At 40.8% G+C, this 9,913-nt stretch overlaps 1 protein-coding gene across 3 annotated transcripts in view; it reads left to right on the top strand.

Annotated features, from left to right (window-relative positions):
• Positions 1-410: 410 nt before the first annotated feature.
• Positions 411-9,913, top strand: part of LOC117473676 (zinc finger MIZ domain-containing protein 1-like) — a 106,036-nt gene continuing 96,533 nt past the window's right edge. For all 3 annotated transcript variants that reach the window (XM_034119409.1, XM_034119407.1, XM_034119408.1), the window contains exon 1: positions 411-505. The gene's annotated coding sequence lies outside the window, so the exon portion shown is untranslated. The remainder of the gene's footprint in view (positions 506-9,913) is intronic.

Here is a 9,913-nt window from a genome sequence, read left to right as displayed (position 1 = left end):
ATATTTAAATTGCAATAAATAACCATAATGCGTCGTTAAGTTAATTTAATCAATAAAGAGACACCAAATAAAAATACCCAGCATGCCTTATTTCCATTTTAATGTGTGAGCCCACTTGTCCCCACTGTTTACTCGCCTTTTAAAATCCCACCAAATAAAGAAGAATGTGCTACCAGCTACAGACCCGGATGGTTCCTCCACACAGGGAGCGGGTCTCAGTCAGCAGATGGCCGCAGAGCTGAGCCTCAGTCCGGCTCCCGGCTCTCTCCTCATGGCTTCTCCGCAGAAAAATCCGCGACACATTTTGTCAGCAGCCACCGAGCATGGGTCCCTTTGGTAATAGAATAGCCAATGTAATTTGACACTTCAACTTACTGCGCTCTCTCCGAGTCTATTCAGTTACTCACCCACTGACGTTGAGCCCATTCTCAGTGGCCGTGAGGGGGGAAGATATTTAAAAACAAGAGCCGAAAATTACCGAGGACTTTCTCCGCTTTGTAACCCGGTGAGTAACTGCAAACTTGCCTGTTCTCCGGTGTGGCGCTACGAGGCTCTTGTCTCTGGAAAGGTTTTGTTTCCACTTTGGCTCAGATTGTTTCTCAACAATAGAGTGACCACTTGAACTGGCAGTGAGGAGCACGTCGGAGCCCGTGGTAATAAACGGCAGCTTTATATTTACTATCACGCTGCTGTGTGCCGTCGGGATTGAACCGGCGGGCTGTTAAGCAGGTTGTGCATTTCGTTAGTAACAGATGCCGCGTTGATCTCCAAAGCGTTGGGGCTTGGAGGCTACATTGTAGCAGCCTGTATGCGTTTTGCTTGCAGAATGAATCATGCCGCGGCGTGTGTGTCTTTGCGTGTGTGTGTAAGGTAGCTCTTGCTTTTTACCTTTTTGGATGTGCACAAAGCACATGGTTTGTCTAATGTGTGTTTAACGCTGCTACATGAAGGCTGCAGGAAGACAGTGGGCATTTCAAGAAGACAGCGGTCTCTGCAGCTGCAGCGTGGATTGTTCAATAAATGTCATGTTAAATGTTTATTTCTGAAGTTTGTTAATAGCAGCCCATGTGCAAACTATTGAATATCAGTGTATTTATGTCACAGTCTGGAGTTATCTTGCTGCTGTAGCTTCACTATAGGGTTTGACAAGTTGACTCCCCAAATTCCTGCTGTCTGAATATGGAACCAGTTGGGGATTGAGGGGGCCTCTCATGTAGACCTGGACTCATTTCCACTTGCTGTACATCTGTCCAGGAAGCAAAAGGCATAATCAAGTGGAAAAAAGTAAGCTGCTGCCTGATCTGCCTCCTAGCCATTGACAGTGAAAGAGAGGGAGTGTGTTTCTGTTGTATACACATGCACTGTACTTCTGCTTCTACAAAATCTTGGGAACAAACAAACACGTGCAGATGTTTATCATCTTTCTCTGGTGAGATGTCCAGGAGAGCCCTTCCTGTTTGTGTTATGTTGCTGAAAAGTTCATTCTCTTGTTTGCTTTAAAGGCTGCTGCAGCATCCAAATGTGTCCCTCGCAGCAGGCAGCCTGTTTAAACCCAGCCGCTGAGGGTCATGTAAAATCTCTGCGGTGACACCAGTTCTTGAGCAGCCTTGGTTGCTTGTTTACATTTTCATGTCATGTAATCCTAGGGTCTTGTTGGGTTGCTGGTAGCCTTCTGAACTGACAGGCTGACAAAACTTTCAGAAATGGTCTCGATGTGATGTCAAACTTATAAGCTGCCTTTGTTTTTGCACCTGATAATTGTTCTTTACTCAAACTCCTGAATTAAACAGATCTCAATTTATTCACAAGCACTTGATGGCACCCTTTTAAAGCTGTTTGAGTGGGGAAACTCCAATTTATACTTCATAGATTAGGGTGATGTCAGAAGGAGAAGGAGGTTTTTCTGCTTTTTCTCCTCCCTTCCAGGCACCCCAGCTCTGTGGGGCCCCCAGGTTGGGCTCCTGAATAACCATGGGGCAGACCCCACCAGGCTGACCTTCTTCTATTCAAGTTGAGGATGTTGAAACACCAGCCGTCAAACAAAAGACACATTGAAACAGAGATCTGCAACCCAGCACGTGTGTCTGGGCGCTGAAGTAGACCATTTATTAACTCTGAGTTTCCTCCTGACCAATGAGAAGCGTCAGCACACAGAGAGGCAGAATTTAAACTGTAAATGGACGCCGAGCTGCTTCTGACACAGATCAGTGAAAAAACAACTAAAAATAGATGCAAAAACAAAGCTTTTTATTTTTAAAGCAAATAGCGCCGTATATCCTTTTTAAAGCAAATCTGTGTTTGTCTGGACTGCAGCCAGTCTGTGTGTGGCTCTGTGGATTGACAATGGCAACACGTTTTCAGTGCAGGGTGGGAGTTATTCTGCTGTCACCTTTCCCCCCCCACCCCTGCGAGGTGAGAGTAAAAGCGGAAGCTGGAAATGGCTGTGCCACATGGGAAATTATTCAACTCTCAGATCAGAGAGGACACACAAGAGGCCTCATTACTCCAGCAGTAAGCCGGACAACCTGTGAGGAGAGCTGATGTGTCTCTCACACACCTCTCACCTTCTGAAATATTATCTGTATACTGCATCCCATGCTGCTTTTGTCTTGAAAAGATTCCCTGAACACAACACAGTGTCAATTGGCAAATAGTTATGAGATAAATGCTGTTATGTGAAATATTGTATTCTATTTCCTGTATCAAACCCTCTCCAAATGGTTAGTATCCTTTTACCAACAATGTGGGCTTAAGCAGCTCTGGTAAAAAGGGCTGTTAGATGGCGGATAATGTCATACTGTTATTGATTCTTCTTGGGAATTCCACTCGCAGCGAGCAGCTCCTGCGTACGGAGAGCCCTCTTAAGCACTCTAACAGGAAAAAGGCGACCGAGTAAGAAAGCGACTGCTCTTCCTCTGCGGTCAGAGCCTGTGGGAGGTTTGTGGAGGTTTCGCTCAAGGTCCTTTTTGTGTTGTCTTTGCTCGGGAGAATAAACTCCTGGGATGAATCACTGTGCTGGTATGGCTATTTTCAATGAGTGAGGAGAGAGCAGGGCAAGCGTGGCGCTCGCCGAACAGAAAGTGTGTCAGTGGGCGGTTGTAGTAGCTTAATCATGAGGTTTAGTTTGGTGTCAAACAACAGTTCGGTGTTAATAATCTTATAAATGTATTACGTGTAGGAAAACCCAACTCTTTCAAGGGTTATTTTAAGAATGCAATATCTTTGGCAGTGAGATTGTTTTGGATTACTAGTGGTGGAAACTAACTAAGAGTGTTTATCCAAGAAATGTCGTGCTATTTTACACCACAACTCCAGCATATTTCAGAGTGAGATATTGAGGTTTCTAACATTTGTATTAAAACTATAGTTGGTGGTTATTTTGCAGATAAAGATTCAACATGAAAAACATATGATAATGGTAAATATGTTGCACTTTTATGTATTGAACATAGGGCTGCTCGATTATGGCAAAAATCATAATCACGATTATTTTGGTCAATAATTGATATCACGATTATTAAATACGATTGTTCATTGACTTTGAAAACATCCATTTATTGAACTTTAAAACAAATACAAATAATAATTTGAACAGTATCTTTTTATCTGTTGATTACCCTGAACGTATAATTCAACTGAAAAACCAATACTAAAATAAATGATACATTTATATTTAAATTTAAATAAATAATATCAAAAATAATAAATACCAATAAACAAGATCAACAAATACTTTGGAGCGCACTTCCACAAGCTTCTAAACATATATTAATATGATAAATAAAAATAAATTAGACCAAAATAAATTAGATTAAATATGTTGCAGTGCAGTCACAACCTTGCAAAGCAAAATAATCGTTTTTTTCGATTATGTTGTTTTCGTAATCGTGGCAGGCCAAAATCGTAATTGCGATTAAAATACGATTAATTGCACAGCCCTAATTGAACATTTGTTTCCAAACATTTTTGACTTATGATCCTTTGGTAAGGACAAGTAAATCCTGCACACTGTCGAATACTTGTAAAGGTACTATACGTTACCGAAAACATTCCAATATTTCCATGAAGCTTAAGTAGATTTTATGAAAGTCAGTCAGAATGAAATGATATAATGGTATTAAAAAACACTGGTTAACCTACCTGACAGAAAACTTAAATTAGCTCCACTTTCATTCACAGCATTCAATTGTTGCTTACACAAGTCATTTAATGTACTTAAGCATGTTTCTCTGTAATATGACCTGTAGTGTAGTATTTTTACATTGTGGTAATGCTAGTTTTATTCCAGTAGGCATCTGAATACTTTGTCCACCACTCAAAATAACTAAGAAAGCATTTCGTCAACATACCACCGAAATCTTCCCGCATGTGTTATTCTGCATTCCTCATGTGTGTGTTTGTAATGATTTGCGACGCTCCGCCTTGGTGACACGGAGCTGCAGTAACATGTGTACGTTCTGAGCAAGATACCCACCGAGGGGGTTTTATGACGGAGGGAATGGCCAGACTGTACCTGTCAGATTGACTGTTGACTGTTAATATGAAGCTTCTATTTTCAAAACACAGCTCAGGGAAAGGGAATCTGTGTCTGTCTGTCTGTCTGTCTGTCTGTCTGTCTGTCTGTCTGTCTGTCTGTCTGTCTGTGTGTGTTTGCGTTCATGCAGGAGCGAGATACAGAGCGAGGGATGGGAGAGGTGCTGGGAGTGACGCCAGACCACACATCATTTAATCATGTTAGAGTGTGCAACCACTTTGTGCATATTTTTGGTTGCATTGGTGATAGGAGTTGTTATTGTACAAACTGTACGCACAGAGAGAGAGAGAGGGCTTGACAGGAGGGATGAGGGTTTGACGAGGAGAAGAAATACAATCCTTATTTGAGGTTTCGAGATTTGTCAAAAATGATTGATTTCAGATTTAGGACCAAAGTATGATAATAAAAGTCAGATTTGTGTTTCTGCAGCTTGTTGAGAAATGTGAACCAACAACATTTGAGACACAGAGTTGAGCCTGTGGAAGGATGACCATTGTGCATATTAGCATTGGATTTTAACGTGTCCTTCTGGCTTAATCCCACTGTTGACTCGCCTGCTAAGTACTGAGTGTGTTATTTTTGCTCTTTTTAGGGAGCCCCTCTCTGCATAATCTCACTTAATCTAATCTATCCCCCTTCATAATAGACTGGGAATGATGTGACTTTATAGAAAAAGCTTTAGTGTAGATCCATACCAAACAGACTTGTGTGCCGGCTACTTCCCATACCCCTCTGGCAAAGCTCTTGTGAAAATGCAAGTGACCTCTGCGCCCCTTGTTAGTCTGAACAATAGGCCTGCCTCCTCTTACAGCTGCAGCCATGCTGGAGGGGAAGTTAGCCGGAACAGAAAACACACATCTCGTGATTAATAGGTCTAAATACTGTATTTCTGGCTCGATCCCACGCCTGCTTGGTACACCACTTCATTTCAAATATCAATTATGTGAAAGATTGAGGGCTGCAATAAATGTTTTGTCTAGAAAATGCCAAAAATACCCGTTATGATTTCCCATATATCAAGGTTATGTCTTTTTAAATGTTTTGTTTTGTTTTGTCTGAACAACAGTACAAAACCCAAATATATCAAGTTTACTATCATTATTGGCAAAGAAAGCATTAAGCATTAACATTTAGGGTGCTGAAAGCAAATGTTTCCCATTTTTGCTGAAAAATATTCAATCGGCATATGGATTGGATTTATTGGCTAATTATTGCAATTCTAGCAGGATTTGTTGCTAAAAGACACTAACTTAGTTCTGGACGATATATGTCATGAGACAATTAGTTCAATAATCAATTGGTCGTTTTTGTCGATTTGCCGCTTTTATTTGTTATTTTTGGAGTGAATTGAAGGTCATTTGGGATTGTTCTCTCAATAAATGTTGACAAAACAAGCAAAGTGATGGCATCACTGTGGCTCTGAGAGACTCTGAATGTTTTTGACATAACAATTTAAATGCACAATTGAATTCATAATGAAAATATGTAATAGTTTCAACCTTATAGTCTCAACTATCTGATGAATTCCTGTGATTTAAATAGTTTTGCTCACATTTGCTGTCAGGTTTCCTGAATATCTGGATGACATGCAGGTTAAATAAGACATTAATACACAATTAAAAAGCAGTGATATTCAGCAGTTAATACTGGGTGAGTTCAGGAGTGACATGATAGTTGTGAGAAAGAAAAACCTAGATCCAATCTGTGAGTCTTAACCCCACGATGGATATAATTGGAGCTTTCGAGGCCCCCAGCAGTCGCAGACTCATGCATGTTGAATGTGACATGCTGTGAAAAACATACGCAGATGATGTCAGAGCGCAGCACCGCAATGTTAAGTGTAAATGAAAGGCTCTGAATCATGAATAACATCCGGCTTCTCCTAAGTCTCAGCTTCTATAAATTAAACAAGGTCCAACCCAGGGACCTTGAAGGGTATAGCAGCACGGGATAGTGTTGCATGGACGCTATATTTCCCTCTTCAATTTTCAACATAGACTGAGAAACTAGCAGCTGCTCTGGAAATGACAAAACATCTCAAGAGGTGTAATCTCACTATAAAGAAATGGGTGCGGAAAAGACTCCTGGGGGGCTCTGTTGAAGCGTCTAGTAGTGGCTCCAGAGTTTTTTTTTATTTATTTAGGAGAGAGATCCACACCTCTGATGAGTAATGAAGGTGATTCTGAGCAAGTGGTGGAATTACATTCAACAGAGCCTGCGGGGGTCTATATCTCATTGTTCTCTGACAGGGAAAATTAACTGGGATTTACTAATACACAGGGAACATCCTTCCCCCCCATTCTCTGTCGCTCTCAAAGAAAAGGTCTGAGGGTAATCTCTTTCCCCAGCAACACCCCGCCACCCCCTCTCCTCCTCCAGATACTTCCAAACCCCCTTCCCTTCCCCTCCACACCAAACACAAATGTCAAATGCTTTCAAGTTTGCTATCAAGATGTAAAACACAAGTAGATAAAATCCCCGACGTGTTGCACAGTTTGTCATTCGTCATGTCGACACATGAATCGCCTATTTAAATATTGTTTTGCATTTCACCTGTTTTCCCTTTTGCATTGTCACTCTGACCTATCATGACCTAAAGTGACATTGGCTTATCTTTTATTCTCACAGTCATTGATTCTAAATGATGGTGCATTAATTTACCATGATTTTGAAATGTATTTAGTTCACCAACTTCATTTTACTGCACTTGAAAACTAAGTATGACTCTGGTTATGATTTTAGACAACCCAAAAGTCATAATGCTTCAACCGCGTGTGATCTCATTGCATTTGATTGACAGAGTACGAAAACAACCCTAAAAACTGTCATCACATTTTCTCTCCATGTGGATTCGCTGCATTTCTGTTTTGTATTTCTGAACATTGAATGCCCTTGGGGTAATGACTGCTGGCTGAGTAAAACACAAGTTATTTGATTTGCTCATATTTAATTATGAGAATTTTGCAATATTTTCTGTCTTGTGTCAATTCATACTTTAATGGATTTGGCTGATGTAGTGTTTAATACTGATTGGGGCATTGACATTCTTGTAAAAAGAGCAATCTTTCATTTAAAATAAGCAGTTATTCAAACGTTGATGTTGATAAGAAAGAAGATTAGAGCATTGTTTTCAGGGCTTTGCATGTAAAACTGTGCCAAATTAGATTTACAATTTGAACTCATTGATTTACACTTGGCTATTCATTTTTGTTCCAAGTTTTGAAGTGTGTGTGTGTGATACAAACTGTCTTCTGAACAGCCTCAATGGTTTGAAAGAAAATGGCAAGTTTGTAGAGTAGCTGTGAGAGTTACAGGACAACAACAAAAACTCTTTCAACATTTTTTGCATTATTTACTTAGTAACTTTGCCTAGAAGATTTCAAAAAATAGTGTGAATCACCTTCACACATTCCTAGCAGAAAGTATGCTGGCATCTGTTTACTGAAGTTCGGATTTCTTACTTTTCTCACCTGCTCAAACAAAGCAGTCTAACTGATGATGAAGCCCAGAGAGCAGAAAGGCCACGCCCTCAGCCGTGTGTCAGCTTACACCTTGGATCTAACACGGTGTCTGTGTGCGGTCGGTTACCCAGGTGCAAGCCATGCATCACAGACCGGAGCTGATACACCGACGTGACAGCTGTGGGCAGTGAAAGAAGACCATGACAGGAGTCTCAGCACTTGATATGGGTGGAATACATTAACCCTTTAGCATTCGACTGATTCTTTTTGGGTCAAAAATCACAACCCTTTTTGTTCTGCGTTTGACTCTTTCTAGCCACAGCAGTGTTTCTGATGTCCATCTTGGAAACATGTCCGTTAATCTGTTTTGAAATCATAAGATTAACCTACGTTTTGTTATGTGTTGTAATTGGTAAATTGGGATCAGAGCAATATTGATTTAAAGATGAATAAATTAAACCTAACACCATACCTTATAATCCTTAAAGTAAGACCTTTTCTTCAGTGTGAAAGTAATGCAGGTGATGCAGGTGATTTCTGTCTGTAGTGTAAACAGGAACTGCTAGTAGTTGAAGCAGTATGATATTTTATTGTGCGTTTTTGCCAACCTTTAAACAAATATAGACATAAAAAATTGGTGTAGCCCGCAGCAAACATGTCTCCATGTCAACATAAAACCTCATGTTTACATCACCCAAAGCATGATGGGAATTGTAATGCCAAGGCATATACATAACAAAAAAAAATAAGAAACAGAAAAAGACAATCGGGAGAACAACATCCAAAATAATAAAATACAAAAAACTTCCCCCAAATTAACACTTTATTATAAATGTTTTTTAAACCATACTATGCAAAGAACACCCCATCAACATGGTTTAACATACCAGGATCACTGACCCTCTTGTCTATTATTTTGTGTACAGACATGAGCTTTGTGTTTAATTCATGTTGACATAGCCACAAATGTCCTCCAAAGTTTCCTAGAATATGCACAATACTTTTGACATGATGTCAAATAAGAGTATTTCTGAGTAGCCTTACTTATTCTAAATATAATAATATATTACATGCTCAGGGTTCAGTGGGTTAACAGCTAGCTACATGAGTATTTGTGTCTCTGGATGACCTGGGTTTTCAGGATATGAATCCTGTGTTTGTATATCGGCACAGTGTGTAAAATGATGGCCCTTAGCCACGTGCAGTGCTGTCCCAGCGGTGATTTTAAATAACTCTTCTGTAAACAAGTCTTGTCTGTTTCCTTATGTTCCCTCATCCGGTGGCTGTCCAGACACAAGAGATCGTTTCACTCACTAATAGTAATCGCAGATATCATAACAACTACTGCTGAGGATGAATACTCATTAATCAGGATTTGTTGTCTGGACGTAAACACACAGCAAGACACATATGCAGACACACTTCACACTCTTATTTATAGCTGCAGATTGCATAAGTCCTTTTTTTCTAACAACAGGGCACTCTCACTTTGTCAGTATCAAACCGAGAGGAGCTGACCAGATTATTTTTACACACACATATATATTGCACCCCTGCTTCTTCTTGGCAAACAGTGTGTGGCCCGACGGGTCCCACGGCTTACAAAAATGTTGACGGCGGACGCTATTTTTGACCATCTGCTCTATAAGGAGGGCATGTTTGAGTCACAGACGCTGTGGTGTGAGGCTGCGCTCGTGATGTGCCTGGCATGTGGAGAGAGAGAGGGGGAGAGAGAGGGGGAGAGAGAGAGAGAGAGAGATGGCTCACCCGAGGGCCCAGCATCCTTCGTGTCACCATGGACGAAAACAGTGCGCGGCTGGTTTCACTAATGTGTTGTACATTAGCATGAAGGGTGATGGAGGTGGAGGGGGTGTGTGCGTGAGGGGGAAGGGAGGGTTGATCCTCCTCATATTGGACG

Source organism: Trematomus bernacchii, unplaced genomic scaffold, assembly GCF_902827165.1.
Source record: "Trematomus bernacchii unplaced genomic scaffold, fTreBer1.1, whole genome shotgun sequence".
In the NCBI taxonomy this organism is placed as follows: Eukaryota; Metazoa; Chordata; class Actinopteri; order Perciformes; family Nototheniidae; genus Trematomus; species Trematomus bernacchii.
Note: the sequence above shows the minus strand (reverse complement) of the source record. Positions and strands in the feature narration are given on the sequence as shown.